The 18,990-nt window shown below is 40.8% G+C and overlaps 1 protein-coding gene across 11 annotated transcripts in view; it reads right to left on the bottom strand.

The window, feature by feature from the left end:
* Window positions 1–18,990, bottom strand: part of GALNT1 (polypeptide N-acetylgalactosaminyltransferase 1) — a 193,756-nt gene that overhangs the window by 124,317 nt on the left and 50,449 nt on the right. For 10 of the 11 annotated variants that reach the window (XM_073332672.2, XM_073332679.2, XM_073332671.2 and 7 more), the window contains one exon: window positions 16,904–17,097. The gene's annotated coding sequence lies outside the window, so the exon portion shown is untranslated. The remainder of the gene's footprint in view (window positions 1–16,903; window positions 17,098–18,990) is intronic. The other variant, XM_073332676.2, reaches the window with a different exon arrangement.

Below are 18,990 nucleotides of genomic sequence, written 5' to 3'. Positions count from 1 at the left end.
TTTCCTCTCTCCATTGAGATTTATTCCTACCCTTTGTTTCCTATCTTTTAATGAGTTACTAACCCAAAATACAGGTTTCAGAGTAGCAGCCACGTTAGTCTGTATTCGCAAAAAGAAAAGGATGAAGTGAGCTGTAGCTCACGAAAGCCTATGCTCAAATAAATTTGTTAGTCTCTAAGGTGCCTTTTTGATCCTTTTTTTATATTTACGGTAGACATTTATATCGAGATTATACATACACATGGAGATTAAATTCTGCACATCACTTGAAAATGGAATTGTACAATTTCAAAGGGGATATTAGCATTAGATTTCTACCGCTAGTACTTCTAAACTCTTCCAGAAGTTAAAATTGCTTGGGTGGGAAGAACACAAGGCAGAAGAAATGAAGTTATGCAATTTTAAAGTCAGTCCCATCTGCAGACAAAAATTAATATTTTCTTTCCTCAGTAAATCTGAGAATCCAGACAGGTAGGATGTCTCAATGGTTAGGGTGCTAGTCTGGGACTTGGAGAACCCAAATTCAATTTTCTACTCTACTGCAGACTTCTTAAGTGACTTTCCCAAAGTTACACAGTCCCTCTGCCTCAGTTCCTTGTGTATGTGTATAAAATACATATTTCCAAAGGGTACCTATCACCATAGTATCTGGGCACCAAAATTATAATCTTAGAAATAATGAAGTTCTAAAAAGGGGTGGCAGAATCTCAACCGAGTGCATATACCTTAAAATACAGCATCGTTATAATAAAAAAATTGTAATGTGTTTCCAAATTTTATAACACCTTAAGATGTAAGTTCACAGTATAGCTCAAAAACCAATACAAGTCTTAGACCAAGTTTCAATGAGATCCTCAAAACAAGCTTAATTTGAAGAAAAGATTGGTTCATTTCACAGAATGGCTTGCTCCTCATGGTCACATCTGGCAACTGAAAAAAGTCTACGGGAGACTAGATGTAGCAAAACTAAAAGGGGTTCAGACTCAACAAAAATGACTAGAAACATGGGAAAAAACTTCCCTATGGAGATCCTGAGAAGATTGAGACAACAGTTCAGTTTAGAAGAGAAATGAGGCAACAGAGGTATGTAAAATAATAAAAGTGAACTTTCGTTTTCAGCATTTTCCATCTGATCTCCAGATATTCTAGAATTAGGAAGATCATTTTAAATTTCTCACACTTCACCTTAAGATGGTCTTGGGCTGGAGGAACGTAGTAAGTTAAGGTATAGTAAGACCCATCTATTTGTCAGTTTCGTTCTATAGGGAAAGATGACCACAATCAAACTAATCCTAGGCTCATCATGAAAATGCACCCTCCTCCACTTATGAATTGGGTGAACACACTGACAGATTCCTCTGAAAATGATGCTGACTGGAGCTCTGTAAGCTTTTTCCTTTGTTTTTCCTCTGGTCTAGGGCATTGCAGGAGTGATCTGGTAGAAAACCCATGACAGTCACAGGACTGACTGAACAGAGAGAACCAGTGCTAATTCAACAGATCTTAGTCTCTTTTGGAATCTATGTATATTCCTGTGGGACCTCAGACTTCATAGTCTGGTTCTAGACCAAGACCTTGAGCTATCAAAGGAAGTATGAAGGACCCCACAGCCTTAGTGTTTCTGAATGAAGGCTGGGGTCTTGGTTTCTCAACCACAACAAAGAGGCTGGCTAAATCAAATAAGGTTTCAAGAAATGGGTTGACATGAGAGCTGCCCTTAGTGAGAGAACACCTTGCTGAATCCTAAAAGGATCAACCAGAAAGGACAATGGCATAGCTCAGTAGAAACTGTTGTAGCTATAGCTCCTACTAGCATGTTTGGGGCAGTCTCTCTAACTGGAGCACTTCTGTGTCTGCTTAATGATCTAGTCCTTGGAATATATAGCCATGCTCAGCAGCGGATGAAGAACAAACTGTGGATCTCTGTAAAACTAGATCCTGCCTCAGAAAACCACATCCAATAAGATCAAAAGGCTTTTGCAGTACTGCTGCAAAGTGAATAAGGGACTACAAACGCAAGGAGAAGAACAGGAAGCCCTCTTTGTTCTTAGTACTGGACTACACTTCAACTGCTGAAAGCACTAAGCAACCAAAGGAACATCCAGTTTCCATTAAAAACCCTCTTATAGGAGGACTTTATCAAAAAGGTCAAATATCAAACGCCTATCTTTAAGCCACAATCTTGATAGCTCCATAAAGACTCAAATTTAGAATGGAAACAAAATAAAAAAATGTATAACCTCAAGCATGCTAAATTTGAAGGGCAGTAAAATCAAATTGACTATTTTGTCATGATCCATTTGGCATTACAGAAAAAGGTCAGCTTTAAATTACTGCTCATACAATACTACTTGATTACCGCTCCTATTTGTTCCTTTGGTAAATGTACCACAGCAAGTTAAAAGTTACATTCCAGCTTCTCACACCTATATAACTGAAAACAAAAATAATAAATAATAAGTCTTCTGTCCATATCACAACCATGCTATTCTTTTTCATTTTGGACCAACTTCATCAGTAATCTTCAACATACAAGTTTATTTAATTTACAAAGGATTACACTGCCGTTAATGATCTTAAACAGGTTTCTATGCTATATGCTGTATTTAAGCAGATACAACACTGATCTGAAGCCAAAATTCCTTTTTACATGGTTCTAACCGAAAATATGTTGTGAACTACCATTTTCTTTAATGATTTAAAAGCAATGCTGTCGATTTATAATACGTGATCTGGTTTAGGTTGGTCATTATAGAAACCATGTAATTTCTGTACTCCTTAAGAAACATCCTAGACCAGGGGTGGGCAAACTACGGCTAGCGGGCCACTTCTGGCTTGTCAGACGTTTTTATCCAGCTCTCGAGCTCCTGCCAGGGAGCAGGGTGGCGGGCTTGCTCCGCTGTCTCTGGCACTCCCTCAGCCCAGGTTCACAATTCCCTTGATGAGCACCATCTTCCAACATGCAGAGCCACACTGCATGCCGGCGTGCGCTGTTTCTGGGATTGGAACCCAGCCCTTATGTAGCAGTCCCGCCATGTGGCAGTGCACCCAATTCCCTCCTGGCAGCACAGAATTCCCCCAGGAGTAAATTACAAAGTGAGATTCTCTGGCCTGTATTATGTAGGAGGTCAGAATTAGATGAACAGTGATTCCTTCTGGCCTTAAACAGCTATGAATCAAATCCATCAGGAGTGCCTAATTTAATGCCATCTGATGGATGCTTCGTGGCCTATATGAAACCGTTTTTGGTTTCTCAGTGAGGTAGTGCCCACTAGAGATGTGCAAATCTTTGTTTATTAGACTAATATACAAATACCATCAGTTTGTTTTTTGATCACATATAAAAACAAGTCAAACACGAATAGTTAATACGGCCACTCCTCTTGGAGACAAGCCATTTTAATTCTGCTACTGCCCCAAAACTCCATTCTTGAGCCTATCTAGACCAGCAAATCAACCTGGTCAATAAATAAATCAATCATTTTTTTAAAAACAATATTTCTATGCATTTTTTAAGGTTCTCAATTTAAATTTTCACAGTTGTAGGAAATTTAATGTCAGTAGACACTGATTCAAAAGTTAAAGCTTTGACACTTAAAACACAAATTGTCATCATATGTCAAAATATACAAGGTAAATATCACTAAATCAAATGCTACTGAAGTTCTCCAACAGCCTTTTTCTTACTTGGCCTATCTGTAAATTATGACTGCCAACGAATAAATATAGTATATATATACATATTTTTTTATTTCTGTGTGTTGGGTGAAATCAACATTTATTGATAAAAATCTAATCCTTCCAAGCCTACTCATAAATGTTGGATAACTTGAGGATAAAACTTGCTTTCTGCAGCTCTACTGAAATATAGTTTTGCCAGGTCCATACTATCAGTTAAATTATTTTTAGCACTAGGAACCCATTGTGGATAAGTGGATAGTAATAGATCTGTTTGATGTAAGACCCCAACCCTTATCCTTGGGAAATGTCGCAAAAGGCGGGTCTACTATTCAAGCCCCAATCTCTCAGATTCTGCAGGCTGAGGTAATCACCACTAGGAAGTTTGCTTTCCTTGATAAACTAAATAAGGAGCAGGTTGCCACTGGTTCAAATGCAGGCTTTGTGAGGCTTTTGAGAATCAAATTCAGATCTCAAGCAGGAGTACAAACCTTTATCTGTGGGAAGAGATTCCCTAAATCTAGCAGTTGTGGGGTGAACAAACAGAGAAACCTAAGGCTGTCAGGGCTGCCAAGCGAACTTTTATGGAATTGAGGGACAGTCCTGTGTTCTTAAGTTATAGCAGGTACTCCAGAGCGAGGGGAAGCAGAGCAGATTCAAGGGTAGCACTGTGGAGTTTGCACCAGTGGCCAAATGTTGTCCGCTTTTGAAGGTAAATAGTTCCGGTGGAAACTTTTCTCCTATTTAATAGTATGTCGTACCTCTGCAAAGCAGCATGCCTAGCCCTGCAAACCACCTAGGAACCACACCTTGTAGCAAAGAATGCCCAAGTTGAGATGTACCAGGCATCCGGCATCCTGAGAGAGGAGTTGAACAGCTGGAAGATCGATTTGAAGAGAGAGAATGAGGTGAAACAGCTAAGGGAAGCACACTTCCCTTTACCACATCGGGCCTATCAGAATAACTTCGGCTTTGTTCTGCTTGATATTGTTTATCACCTTGAGGATGAGAGGTGGAGGAGGGAAGGCATAAAACAGTCTGCCCATCCAAGGCAGAAGGAAGGTATCCCCCAGCGAATTGTGATCTAAACCTCCCCTTGAGAAAAACAGATGACATTTTTAGTTTGTAGTTGTGGCGAAAAGCTTTACATCTGGAAACCCTCAAGTCTGAAATCTTGCAAATAGAACCCAAGAATCCAACTCCCATTAGTAATATTGGGAGGAGTGCTTGCTGAGTGTGTTAGCTCTGGCATTCTATAAGCCAGAGATACACATTGCTGAGATCCTTATGTGATGCTTTATGCACCAATTCCACAGCTTTATTGCTTTGGTGCGGAGGAAAAGCGATCTTGTCCCTTTTTGCCGATTGATATAAAACATGCAGTAGTGTCACGACTTTGATAGATCTGTGTCTGATGAGAGGAAGGAAATGAAGATAGACATTCATAACTGCTCTGAGATCCAGGAGATCGATATGGAAAGTGGGCTCTGGAAGTGACTATCTGCCCTGTACTCTCAGGGAGCCGAGGTGTATCCTTCAATGCTGAGATGCACCTGTTAGTCGCTATCAGTTCTAGTTGGAGGAAGGGGACATCCTCCACCCCTATATTGCGATGAATCTTCCACTAGTCTAGGGAATGCTTCATCTGCTGGGGAATCTACACTTCTTTGTTTAGACTGTTTGGTGAGTAAGCCATTCTGAGCCACCCCTGGAAATAGCGAAGGTGTAACTTTGCATGCTTTGTCATGGAAGTGCAAACAGCATGAGACTTGGAAGCTGAAGGCAGTTTTTGACTGATGTCTGGGGCAGTCTTGAATTGTTTTGAGGAGGCTCAATACTGTCCAGAACCTGTCCATGGGAAGGGATGTCCTAGATGTTAGGGAATCCAGACAAATCCCCTACGAATTGTACGTTCTGAACAGGCATTTGTCTGGATTTTTTTATGATCAGCTGGAGGCAGGTCCAAAAACAAAGAAAGTGCTGTCCTTGTGGCAGATAACACTTCTTGCTAAAGTCGACATTTGAATAACCAATAGTCGAGGTACAGGTATGCTACAGGAACAGTCTAGCTACGGAGGTAAGCCACCACTACTCACAGAACATAAGAATGACCCTACTGGGTCAGACCAAAGGTCTATCTAGCCCACTATCCTGTCTTCTGACAGTGGTCAGTGCCAGGTGCCCCAGAGGGCATGAACAGAACAGATAATCAAGTGATCCATCCCCTTTCGCTCATTCCCTGCTTCTGGCGAACAGAATCTTCAACAATACTCTCAGAGCAGAGGCGAGGCAAAACAAGAGGACTCGATACTGAAAATGATCTTTGCCTACCACAAATTGGAGGAATCTCTTAAGTGGCAGATGCACTGCTATACAGAAGTAGGCACCCTGGAGGTCAACAGACAAAAACCAATCCCCCGAACGTAGCAAATAATTTATCACTGCCAGCATCACCTGAATTTCTGGGATTCACAAATCTGTTTAGGAGTCTGAAACCTAGAATTTGTCTCTACCCACCATTCTCCTACAAGGAAATAGTCTGAATAGAAACCTTTTGCCTTATATTGAGCAGGTACCAGTTCTATTGCTCCTAGACGAAGAAAGTTGCCTACTTCCTATCTAATCAGGGGCACATGAGAAGGGTGCCTGAAGAGGGACCGGGAAGGGAAAGGAGAGAGCAAAGTAAAGTGGATGGTGTAGCCCAATTATGTTACTTCCAGCACCATTTGTCTGAGATAAGGTGCTCCCATTCATGCTGAAAGCGGGAGTGTGTTTCCAAATGGGGGAATGAGGGCAAAATACTGAAGCTAGCAGGCTAATGAGGGGTGGGAATATGAACCTTGGACAGTCCTGGCAAAACTGGCACTTCGATGATGCCTGTTGAGAAGCCGCATCAGATGGGTTAGAGCAGTGGCTCTCCACCTTTCCAGACTACCGTACACCTTGCAGAGTGATGTGTCTTGCGTACCCACAAGTTTCACCTCACGTAAAAACTACCTGCTTAAAAAAAATCAGACCTAAAAATACAAAAGAATGTCACAGCACACTATTACTGAAAAATTGCTTATGTTCTCATTTTTACCATATAATTACAAAATAAATTGGAATACAAACAGTGTACTTACATTTCAGTGTATAGTTTTAGTTTGTACAGACTTTGCTAGTGCTTTGGATATTTGCCTAGTTTTACAACAGGCTACATAAAGATGAGTTGATGTACCCCCAGAAAGACCTCTAAGCCCTCAGGGGGTACATAAACCCCCTACTTGAGAACCACTGGGTTAGTGGATCTTTCTCTCTAGAACCTGAACATCTTCCCGGGGGGTTCTATGGGTCTCTGGAGTTCAGAGAATGGATCTCTGAGCATAGAGCAGGATCTCTGAGCCATCTGCAATTTGGATAGAGCAGGATCTCTGAGCCATCTGCAATCTGCTGAACTTCCATTTGTTTGCAGAAGTATAGATCCCTAATGAGCATAATGCGTCCCTGAAATCTTTAAGGATATGTAAGAACTCAGTGTCTCTGCAAACAGCTTCCATCCATCCAATGGCAGATCCTCAACTGCATTTTGAACTTCCCTGAGGAAGCCAGACAACTGCAGCCAGGAATCACTATGCATCACCACCACCAGCAATGCTTGTGGAGTACAGAGATGGAATGGAGTCCGCAACATCAAGTATTGCCTGCAAAGATACTTTTGTCAGCAACTGTCTTTCAGCAACAGTGGCCTGGAATTGTTCCCTTTGATCCCAGGGAAGGTGCTCAATAAACCAGGAAAAGTTTTTGTAGTTGGCAAAGTTGTACTTGGCCATCAATGCTTGGTAATTTGCAAAATAAAACTACAGTAGGCCTTCCTTCCCATGAGATCCAGAAGCTTTTAGTCTGTCATATAGGGTGGTTTTATAGCAATGTTTGCCCCACTTGCATCAACAATTGGGAGATGGGTGAGAAAAGGAATTCAGAGCCCTTGAAAGGGACATAACACGTAGCTGTGACTGTAGCTGGGGTTTGCCAGGTGGTTCTAGTGCAAGGGCTCTCAAATGTAATTGCACTGCAACGACCTTCTGACAAGAAAAATTACTACTGGACCCCAGGATGGGGGACTGAGATCCAGCATGGGGGGCCAAAGCCAAAGCCTGAGCCCTACCACCGAGGTCAGGGGGCCGAAGCCAAAGCACAAGGGCTTCAGCCCCAGGTGGGGGGCCTGTAACCTGAGCCCCACCACCCAGGTCTGAAGCCTTCAGGCTTCGGCTTTGGCCCTGGGCAGTGGGGCTTGGGTTTGGGCTTCAGCTCCAGGCCCCAGCAAGTCTAATGCTAGCCCTGGCAAACCCAAGAAAACTGTGCTCTTTCCAAGCCTTACTCCCAGAAGCTTTATTGCTCATGAAGGATAATGTCTGAGACATAGTCCCAAAGATCTGAGCTAACCCCAAGATCACTGGAGAACTTTTTGAAAGCATTTGCTTAGGCTTCTCAGTTTCAGCCACTCCAGGATCTGAGACAGGACACAAAGACCTTTCTCCAACAAAAAGTGCTGTAGGTGAGCCTCTCTCAAGTTTTGTGTTCTCTTACAGAATGACCAACAAATAGATATGCCCCTCAATAAGGCACCTCATACACCCATCATTAACCAGCAGTATTAAAACTGCCTATATTGCAGTGTAAAACCAAGGAAACTTTAGCTTTGCCATAAGGGCTAGACCTAGTACAAGTCGTCTCAGGAAAGTTAAGAAAAAAATAGATTAAAAAACGACGACTAACAATTCTAGCACTATGCATATCAAACTATATACACTATAAAGAATTACTCAGAGAGCAAGAGGAACATAGAACCCTAGCAGTGTATCTCAGCCACAGGCAGTAAAAAAACTGAAGGATGGCTGAAGTTGCCCCGCCCTTTAATGGGACACTTACATCTGGCCCTAAACTCACAGTGCTGGACAAAAAGATTCTGAATTTGAGTACTTTGGGTGTCCATGCATACCAAGAGTGAAATATGGACAAGAGCTTGAAGAATCAAAGATTTCTCTTAGACATGGAAACAAAAGAAAAATTATGTTAAATCGTTTGTCAAAAAAACATGCCATTGTCACCTTTCTGAAAGCAAGAGAACTAGGTAACCAAGGCACTAGAATTACTGGTGCAGGAAGTGAAATCAGGTATTATAGGGATAATGGACACGTGGTGAAATAGCTGACATGACACACACACAGATATTGAAGGATATGTGCTGTTCAGGAAAGAAAAATAAAAGTAAAGGTGGTGGAGTAGCACTGCATATTAATGATGAGGTAGGCTAAAGAAATAACTAGTGACGGAATGGATAAAACAATCTGTCTGGGTCAAAAATCACTTTGGTGGAAAAATGATAACAGACTCCACTGGGATAGTGCTTGTGGTCTGCTAAAGACCTCCAATATCTGGAACTGGATATTTTAATGAAGTAAATGCTACCATGAATTGAGATTATGGGAGACTTCTATTTCCCAGATACAGATTGGAGAACAAATGCTGCTAACAAAAAATAGGATCCAGATATTCCTTGATGTGACATCCAGAAGACTTCTTCATCAAGTAGTTACGAAACCAAGAGGTGATACTATTTTATATTTAGTACCGGTAAGTAGCGAGGACCTTACAGAAGAAATTATTGTCGAGGACAACCTTGGTTCGAGTGATCATGAGCTAATTCTTTTTGGTTTTTTGTTGGCATCCTTTCATCTGCAAGAGACTGTGGGAATTGCAGCCTATGATGTAGATGGTTTGCAATGTCTCACATGACCGAATAGGCCAATCCAAAGTTTGCATGATCTTTGGCAGTCATTGCAAATGTATGTATCTTGATGGGAGCTGCTTGCTTCCCATGGGCTCTTTTCTCTTTAAGCTGTAGGAACCAGCTCCTGTCATGGACTTTGATACCCTGATGGAGATGATGGCCCCACTTGTTACTATCGCTTGCCAAGATTTCCCATAGGTCAGGATCAATTCTAAATTCCTTGATATCTTGCTTGCATGTGTCCTTATAGCAAAGCTTGGGACTTCGTTTTTTTTCTTGTTCCCTCTGATAGCTCCCCATATAGCATGTCCTTGGGTATGAGTGTCTTCCAACCTGCTCACATGGTCCAGACAGCATAGTCATCTCAGCTCATCAGCAAAGATAAGCTAATTCAGTTTAAACTAAAAGGATAAACAAAAATAGGTCCTGCATCTAGGGTTCTTGATTTCAAAAGGACAACCTTTAAAAAAAAACTTTAAAAATGAGAATTAGTTAGGGAAGTTAACTGGACTGTAGAACTCAAGGATCTGAATGTGGAGGAGACTTGGAATTTAAGTCAAAGTTGCAGAAAATATCTGAATCCTGCACCCTAAGCCAGGAGTGGGGAGGGGACGTCATGTAAGGAAGGGTTCCAGACCAAAATAGATTAAACAAGCATCTCAGACAGGTTATTGCTGGAAAGCAAAAAGCCTGCAAGGAATGGAAGAAGGACTGTTAATTTGACCTCAATTGTATGCAAGATCTTAGGATAAATTTGGAAAGAAGCAGCAATTAAAAAAAGAGGTTAATGGTAATTGGGATAAAATACATGGTTTTAAAAAGGTAGACTGTGCCAGACCAACCAGATCTCTTTCTTTAGATATACTGCATTTCCTGTGTCTAGAAAATCACTTACCTTAAAATTTACCTGGATCTCAGTAAAGCATTTGATACTTCCACATATGAAATAATTAGTTAAATTATAGAAGATGGGAATTAATATGAGAATTGAAAAGTGTATAAGGAACAGGTTAAAAGGGAGATTACAATGGCCCATACTAAAAAGAACTGTCAGGCTGGAGGGAGATTACTAGTGGAGTTTCTCAGGGATCATACTCGGGACCAATCTTATTTAACATTTTCATTAATGTCCTTGGCACAAAAAGTGGGTGTGCACTAATAAAATTTGCAGATCACACAAAGTTGGGAGGTATTGCCAATATGGAAGAGAACAGGAATGTCATACAAAAAGATACGGACAACCTTGAAAACCTAATAGAAATGGGATGAAATGTAATATAGTAGTGCAAAGTCAGGCACTTAGGGATTAACAAGAAGAATTTTTGCTATAAACTGGGGATTTACTAGTCGGAAGTGACAGAGGAGGAGAAAGACCTGTGTGTTGGTTGATCACAGAATGACAACCACCATTGTGATGTGGCGCTGAAAAAGGCTAATGCAACCCTAGGATTCATTAGATCAGGTATTTCCAGTGGAGATGGAGAAGTGTTACCACCATTGTACAAGGCACTGGTGAGACCGGTGAAAATATTGGCATGGTGAAATACTGTGTCCAATTCTGATCTCCTGTGTTTAAAAAAGATGAAATCAACCCAGAACAGGTGCAGAGAAGGGCTACTAGGATGATCAGAGGAATGGAGAACTTGCCTTATGAGAGTAGAGCTTAACTTGCCTTAAGAAGCTTGGCTTGATTAGTCTAACAAAATGAAGGCTATGGGGAGATATGATTATTCTTTATAAAATATAGCAGAGAGATAAAGGGAGAAAGAGGAATTATTTAAGTTAAGGGCCAATGCTATCACAAGAACATATGGATATAAATTGGCCATCAACAAGTTTAGGCATGAAATTAGACTACATTTTCAAAAACTTAAACTGTTTCAAGACCGAGCTTTATAAATTTATGCTGGGGATGATACGATGAGGTTGCCTGCAATGGAATATCACCCATATAAGTAGAGCCCTGTGCGGATACATGGTCTGTGAATATCCGCAGATTTTCAGGGCTCTGCATACGTTTGCTATTCACAAATATATCCAGTGGCCAGAGATGGGACACTACATAGGGAGGGCTCTAGAATTACTACATAGAATTCTTTCCCAGGTGCCTCGCTCGTCAATCTCACCCACAAGCTCAAGGTTTGACTGACTGCCATATTCGGGGTCAGGAAGGAATTTTCCTCCAGGTCAGATTGGCAGAGACTCTCAGGTTTTTTGCCTCTCTGAAGCATGGGCAACAGGTCACTTGACCGTTTGAACTAGAGTAATTGGAAGATTCTCTGTAACTTGACATCTTTAAATCAAGGTTTGAGAACTTCAGTAACTCTGCCAGAATAGGTGAGTGAGGTTCTGTAGCCTGCAATGTGCAATCTAGATGATTATGATGGTCTCTTCTGGCCTCAAACAAAATCTATGAGAATTGGCCTAACTAGCCAGTTTTTTTAAAGTTAAAATACCCCGTAAATAAAGACAGATGGACATTTGCTATTATGAGAATTTCCAGCACCTAGTAAGCATATGCCTTAAGGAAGTTGTTGTGTGATTCATGCAACTAAGCACAAGTAGCGTAGTTTCACAGTTCTAAATTTTCATACTTTCATTTTTTTTCCTAGTATAGGATGCAAACTAAATTTTACTTCAAACCAACATTTTAAAAATTCATCAAATTAAAATATCTTAAATGGAAATGAAATCAGCCAGCAAGCAGATATCCAATATTTGTATCACCTAATTTTCTGAGAGTCTGCCCATTTAGTACAGATTCGTGGATTCATCCCTATTCACACAGATATCAGATAGCTGGCAATCCAATAAGACTGCCTGTATATTTTCACATCCTCTTCAGAGCATTCAAACTGCAAAACTTCATTCAGATACTTCCAAAGCACGTATTAAGAAAATAGATTGTCTATGACCCTGGAGAACAAAGGAATTAAGGAAAACATGTGAGTGTCATTAATTCTGGTATTAATATGTGAACAGATAGCAGGTATAAAAAATTATGTTACAATTCAGTTGTTACCCTTAAAGAATTATGGATTCCAAGCTGCAGTACTCCAACTCCCATGGAGAACATAAGACCAAACACTACCAAGCCAATGATGTTTTAAAAAAAACAAACAAAAAAAAAAAAACGACTTTCAAGGAGACATAAACAAAGTAAGAACGACTCTTAAAACAAAGCAAACAATCAATGAAATACCAGAGACATTTCAGGGGTCCTTTATAAGGCATCAGTCAATAGAAACTGCTGAATACAGCAACTTCCATCTTAAATGAATTAAAATGTTGAGTTCTCTATAAAGAGAGACAGGAAGCTTTAGAAACACAATCAAAAACAAAGCTACAATAAGAGGAGAATGATTCCTAATCATTAACTCTTTATGCAAGCTAAAGCATGGGGTGGAGGGGAGACACAATGAATGTACATATATTCATAGAGTATCGAATTTGGGGAAAAAGTCAAATGGGGGAGTCAGCCAACTGAAGAGGGACCATTAGAGAATATGGTATTAAGAACTGTAGGGAAAACCTGTGGGAAGGGGGGGGGGAAAATCACTAAGCATTGTCCTTTTATGAGAAGTATTAAATGGAGAACTGCTGAGAAAGGAACAACTTCCCCACAAGCCCTCAACAGTTAGAAGGGTCCAGAAGAGGGATCTGAAGACATGCAAAGCAAAGTAAGAATGAAGGACTGTCACCTAGACCACAGAACAAACTGGAAAAACAAGTCAAATTAAATTTGATCTATTAAAATAAACCAATCAATTTGGGGAATGATACTTTTACACACACTGAATGTGATGAAGGTAACAAGAAGTCAGTAATGCCTAAGAGGGATCCAATATGAGAGAGAGTCTCAAAATGAGATGAGCTTTGAAGGCAATTAGAATCAAGAAAAAACCCAATGAGATCTCAGGTATTACATCATGGCCTACCAAGATGTTCATCTTCACTGTAACAGGTTGGATTCTATCTAGAATATTGCACACATTCTTGGCAAATCAAATCCAGGCTGACATCAAGAAGCTGAAAGGAACTAAGTAGGATAAGTAAAATGATAAAAGGCCAAGAATAAGAAAACTACATCTGTACAGTTTGACTAAACAAAAACTAAGGAAATAACTATTTCAAATGTGTAGGACCACTGAGTAAGGTACTGGCTTCAACTGGCTCAAAGGAGTAAAATGAGTAATGCTATGGAACAGAGCAAAGGTAACTTTAAAGTGAATAGGAGGTTAAATGTATTAACAGTGAGGTCTCAGGCCGTAGAACTATTTCCCTAAGGAAATGTTAAATTATTCTATTAGTATTCTAAAAGTTCACTGGACACAAAAACTTTGGGATACAGAGAAAATAATTATAGTTGCCTGGAAATTTCCTCTGAATAACCTGTATTATAAATCTTCAGTGTATAAAATGTAAAAATTATAAATATATATTTTACATTTAAAACAATGTAACAATACAAATTACAAATATCAAGCTAGAAAGTCATTTTGAAAGCAAAAATCCAACATTTAGTTCTGAAAGTGTCAAAATGGGATGTTTAGGATGTTGGAACTTTTTCCCTTTTTTTAAATGAAGCAAAATTTTGCTATGCATTTTTGACTTAAATGGAACTGCATTCTTTGATGGAAAATGGTCCCATTAACATTTTTTCAACTCCAGTTATAACTTCTGATCTTGTCACTGATTTGAGAAAGTTTTTACACAGTGGGTTAACTACCATAGGTGGTAATGTTCTACCATTTAGTGCAGTGGTCCCCAACCTTTCTTGTGGAAATAGCATATTGCTATTCCCAGAAGACTGTGGAGGGCGCCAGGCACCCCGCTGCCAAAATGCTGCCACCAAGAAGCGGCAAGGGCAAGAAGCATCACCGCCAAAATGCCGCTGAGAAATGGCAACGCTTCTCGGAGGCATTTCAGCAGCGGGGTTTCCTGCAGGTGCACAAAAATGTCCCGGTGGGAGCCATCGTACCCGTGGGCACCACGCTGGGGACCCCGATTTCATGCAATGCTTGCGTGCTGGGGATGGGGTTCGGAGGAAGTGTCATGAAAGCTTAGAATTTGCCATTTGTTGCATTACACAACAGGCCCAGACAGATCCTTTAAGTGTGTGATCTTCAATTCATCATTTTAAGGGACTGGGGTTTTTGACAACTTGCGTTCTTCACGTTTGAAGTCAACCTTATGCAAGTTTGAGAAGCAGTGGTGGTGCTTTATTAGGCTCTACTAAAATTCTTGGCAGATAGTTTTTTAGAGTACTCAACTGCTTATCACTTTGCCAATTTTTTCCCAAATCAGTCATTCATACATACATGTACTCAGTAACTACTTACATGCCAAGTTTCAAAATTAAACCTCTTTTTGGTTGTTTGTACAAAATATAGCTATAAGTTTATATCCTCATAATACTCAAAAGCAGTTGAGGATTTTTTTACCCATCAAAAAAAAATCATATTGGAAGAGAAACCAAGCAAGTAAAGTTTCAGCCCAATAGTCAATGCTTCAGAAAATTGAGTGTGAAAACAGAGGGCATACAATGGTAATTAACTTCAAACGCAACTATAAACTGTAACTAAGTGCAGTGACAAGGTGGGTGCGATATCTTTTATTGGACCAACTTCTCTTGATGAGAGAGACAAGCTTTTGAACCACAGAGAGCTCTTCTTTAGGTCTGGGCGGAACTCCTAGCACCACAGCAAATGCAAGGTGGAACGGATTGTTTAACGTAAGTACTTGGCACATATTGTAAGGCAGTGATTTTTGAACTTTTTTACTGGGGACCCAGTTGAAGAAAATTGTTGAGGCCCACGACTCAATGGAGCTAGGCATGAGGGGTTTAGGGTGTAGGAGGGACTCTAGGCTAGAGCAGGGGGTTGGGGTGCAGGGGTGAGGGCTGCGGGGTGGGGCCGGGAATGAGGGGTCAGGGCTCTGGGCTGGAGGAGGGGTCAGGGCTCTGGGCTGGAGGAGGGGTCAGGGCTCTGGGCTGGAGGAGGGGTCAGGGCTCTGGGCTGGAGGAGGGGTCAGGGCTCTGGGCTGGAGGAGGGGTCAGGGCTCTGGGCTGGAGGAGGGGTCAGGGCTCTGGGCTGGAGGAGGGGTCAGGGCTCTGGGCTGGAGGAGGGGTCAGGGCTCTGGGCTGGAGGTGCAGGCTCTGGGGAGGGGCCAGGGATAAGGGGCTTGAGGTGCAGGAAGGGGTTCCAGGTTTATAGGGTTCAGGGCTGGAGCAGGGGATTGGGGCATGGATGTAACTCTGGCGACTCCCCGTCAGCAGCGCAGCTGGGGTGCAGAGGCAGGCTTCCTGCCTGTGCTGGCACAGTGGACCATGCTGCACCCCAGAAGCGGCCAGCAGCAAGTCCAGCTCCTAGGCAGAGGTGCACAAGCGGCTTCACACGACTCTCTCCCACAGGCACCATCCTACTACACCCAGTTCCCATTGGCCGGGCAGAGCCAGTGCTCGGGGCGAGGGCAGCATGCAGAGCCCCGTGGCCGCCTTGCCTAGAAGCCGGACCCACTGCTGGCCGCTTCTGGGGCGCAGCGTGGTGTCAGAACAGGCAGGCACTAGTCTGCCTTAGCTGGGCAATACTGCTGACGGGACTTTTAAACTTGTGCGCTACTTGTAATTATAGTAGGAAAAAAGAATTCAGAGAAACTTTTTTCAAATTGATGCTGTCTATTCAAATTGTACTTTTCATAATCAACTTTACAGCACCTGCCTCCTCTCTAACTGAATTAATCTTTTGGAGCTTACTGTGTATCGGAGAAAGGGCCATGACTGATCAATATATTTTTGGAACAGAGGAACATTTTCCCCTTTTGTCCTGTTGAAGGGGAACTAGTTCATCCCAAAGAGTCCTTCCAAATATATATTTGGAAGTTAGTCTTTTGAAAGGTGTTAGTTTTACTGGTGCAATAATCCCATTATGGAGAAATGAATCAATCAACAGTGAAGACATCTAGTGGAGGATAGATATACACACTCCTCACCCCAATAGCTATCCATCCTGATGCAGCAAGCAAAATTAATCTGATTCCATCCTTTTGGGTCAGAAGTTTTCACATACAGAATCCTCTGTCTGAAGAACAGACTTGAATTTAGGCTTTATGTTGAGAGATGAAAAAATGGAGTTGAAATTCTAACTAAAGGATATTTCCGATCAGCAGGGAAGCAGATACAAGTATAACTAAAATATATCACTGATGTACTAATTAAATGCTTAGAGCAGGTTTTCTGCTACCCTCGTCTAAACTATTGACAGCTAACCTGAGACACAATGGCCTTGAAGTGACAGACTGAGGTCTTCACTGAAGTCCATGATGCCGAAGTACTCAACTCTGCAGATGCTACAGATCCTCCCTTCTCTCTGAGACACACCAGATACAGACAAGCCTTACTGCAGTGGTGTCATTTGTGTTATGTTTCGAATACTTTACACCTTCATTACTGACCTTTTCTGAAGGTTTACAGCCATCTGGATGGTTTGCTAGCATTGGTGGTGGTGGTATGCAATATGACTGGTCTGTTGCATTGTTGTGGAGAGCCGGTAGCAGGAGCCATAAAACAGCAGAAAGGGCTAGGCTGCTCTGGCATACACACAGGAGTAGAAGGAGGGGATTTCTATCCACAAGGCCTTTAGACTGCCCTAGAGGAAGAACAGAAATCAAGTTAAGCTCCACATTCCAATTTTCTAGATTTCCTAGTACAGTTTAACATCTCACAATTCCAAAGTTCTCAGGAAGAGAGGAGTGAGCCTACAACTGCTGTTGGATGGAAGCAGTGAATTGAATCTATGAAACGTTAGATCTAGACTCAGGAGGGGGAAAAGAGTCAACTGTCACTAGAACTTTTCATCCCATATAATTGTTATTGTAATTGGAGGTTTGAGTGTTTTCCTAAATTGACAGTTGCCTATTTATGACAGTTTTATTTATATCCCCCTCTCCATCCAGCCAAGATATAACACACACATATACATACATGCATATATATATATAATCAGTTAACTCTGTAACAACTGTGTTAGCTGGCTGAGAAATGTTTTATCCATTTTCATATGTTCAACTTTCCAAAAGAGTAGGCTTTTGAGATGACATTTCCCATACTTGGTCTAGTCTGGTCTACTTAGTCTAGAAAAATGCAATTTTTTTTTTCCAAATAATGCAGCATACTGCAGCAATTTTTGAATTTTGGGCAACTTTTCCGATTTAAAAATATTTTAAAAGGTTATAAAAAAGCTACTGAAAAAGGTGCTGAAATATTACAGCTGATATGGGTATAGTGTTCAATGATAACAAATGCCTTTGTGTGACTGTGGAAGAGAGTTTAATAGTGAAAATTGTTTGCAAATTGAAAAAGTTATTCTAAACTGGAATAGATAACACTTGTAAAGATTTTAGCAGAGCTTAATGAAGTCCCACCACCTCTGGGATCTCTGCATGTTCTCCTTGCCCAACTGGATATATACAGGGGCTACTGCTGGGGCAATTTATATAAGAAATAGTAAATTCCTGAATAAACTATACAGAAAAATTCTCCATAAAACTGATGTAACATCAGACCGGAAAACATTAAAAGTGTAAAAGATCATGGATCTTGCCTTTTTTGATGCAATATTAACTAGTCCACAATTGTCATATTTTCTATTAGGAGCTCACAAAGTCTCTCATAACACATATGCTGTAAAAGGTGATTGAGAGTCTGGTATTTTTTCTGTACTGTATTGTCTAGATAATACACAAACATAACAAATGGGAAAAAAGGAGACACTGATAGCAACGAGTACAAATCAGCAGTTAGGAACTGCAGACAATTGATATGGGAAACAAAGATATCTGTGGAAAGAAAAGGGCCCAGTAGGATTAACAGAAGAATATATTCCTTAACTATATCAGAAAAAAACCCAAATCCTAGCAATGCTATAGGTCTGATAGTAGACAAGGATGATAAAAATATGAATCATGATGCAGGAAAGGCAGAAGTATTCAATACAAATTTCTGTTCTGTATTCCAAAAGAAGCAGGGTGATAGATTCGTATGTTACCATCTTTATTAAATACTTTTTACCCATCATTAAAGATTTTAAAAAAAATTTAAATCTGCAGGACACTGCAGCGTATTAACAGAATTAGCTTACGAGCGCCTGGATCCATTAATGTTGATTTTTAACAAGTCTTGGAACGATGGGAAAGTTTCTGAGGACTAGCAAAAACCTAATGCTGTGTCTATATCTAAAAATGGTAAATGAAATAATCTGAGAAATCATAGGCCAGTGAGCCTGACATCATTCATTGGCAGAGTCATGGAAAAAGCTGATATGGGATGCATGTAGTCAACAATTAAAAGATGGTTGCATAATTAAAGCCAGTTAACATGGTTTTATGGAAAATGGGTCTAGTCAAACAAATCTGATATCGTTTTTGTTGATATAAACTGCGTTATTGAAATTTATAGATGTGGTTGATAAAAGCAACTGTGACATAATTACTTAGGCTTCTGTAAGGCATTTGACTTGGTCCCACATGACATTCCAGTAAAA

Source organism: Lepidochelys kempii, chromosome 2, assembly GCF_965140285.1.
Source record: "Lepidochelys kempii isolate rLepKem1 chromosome 2, rLepKem1.hap1, whole genome shotgun sequence".
Lineage (NCBI taxonomy): Eukaryota > Metazoa > Chordata > Testudines > Cheloniidae > Lepidochelys > Lepidochelys kempii.
Note: the sequence above shows the minus strand (reverse complement) of the source record. Positions and strands in the feature narration are given on the sequence as shown.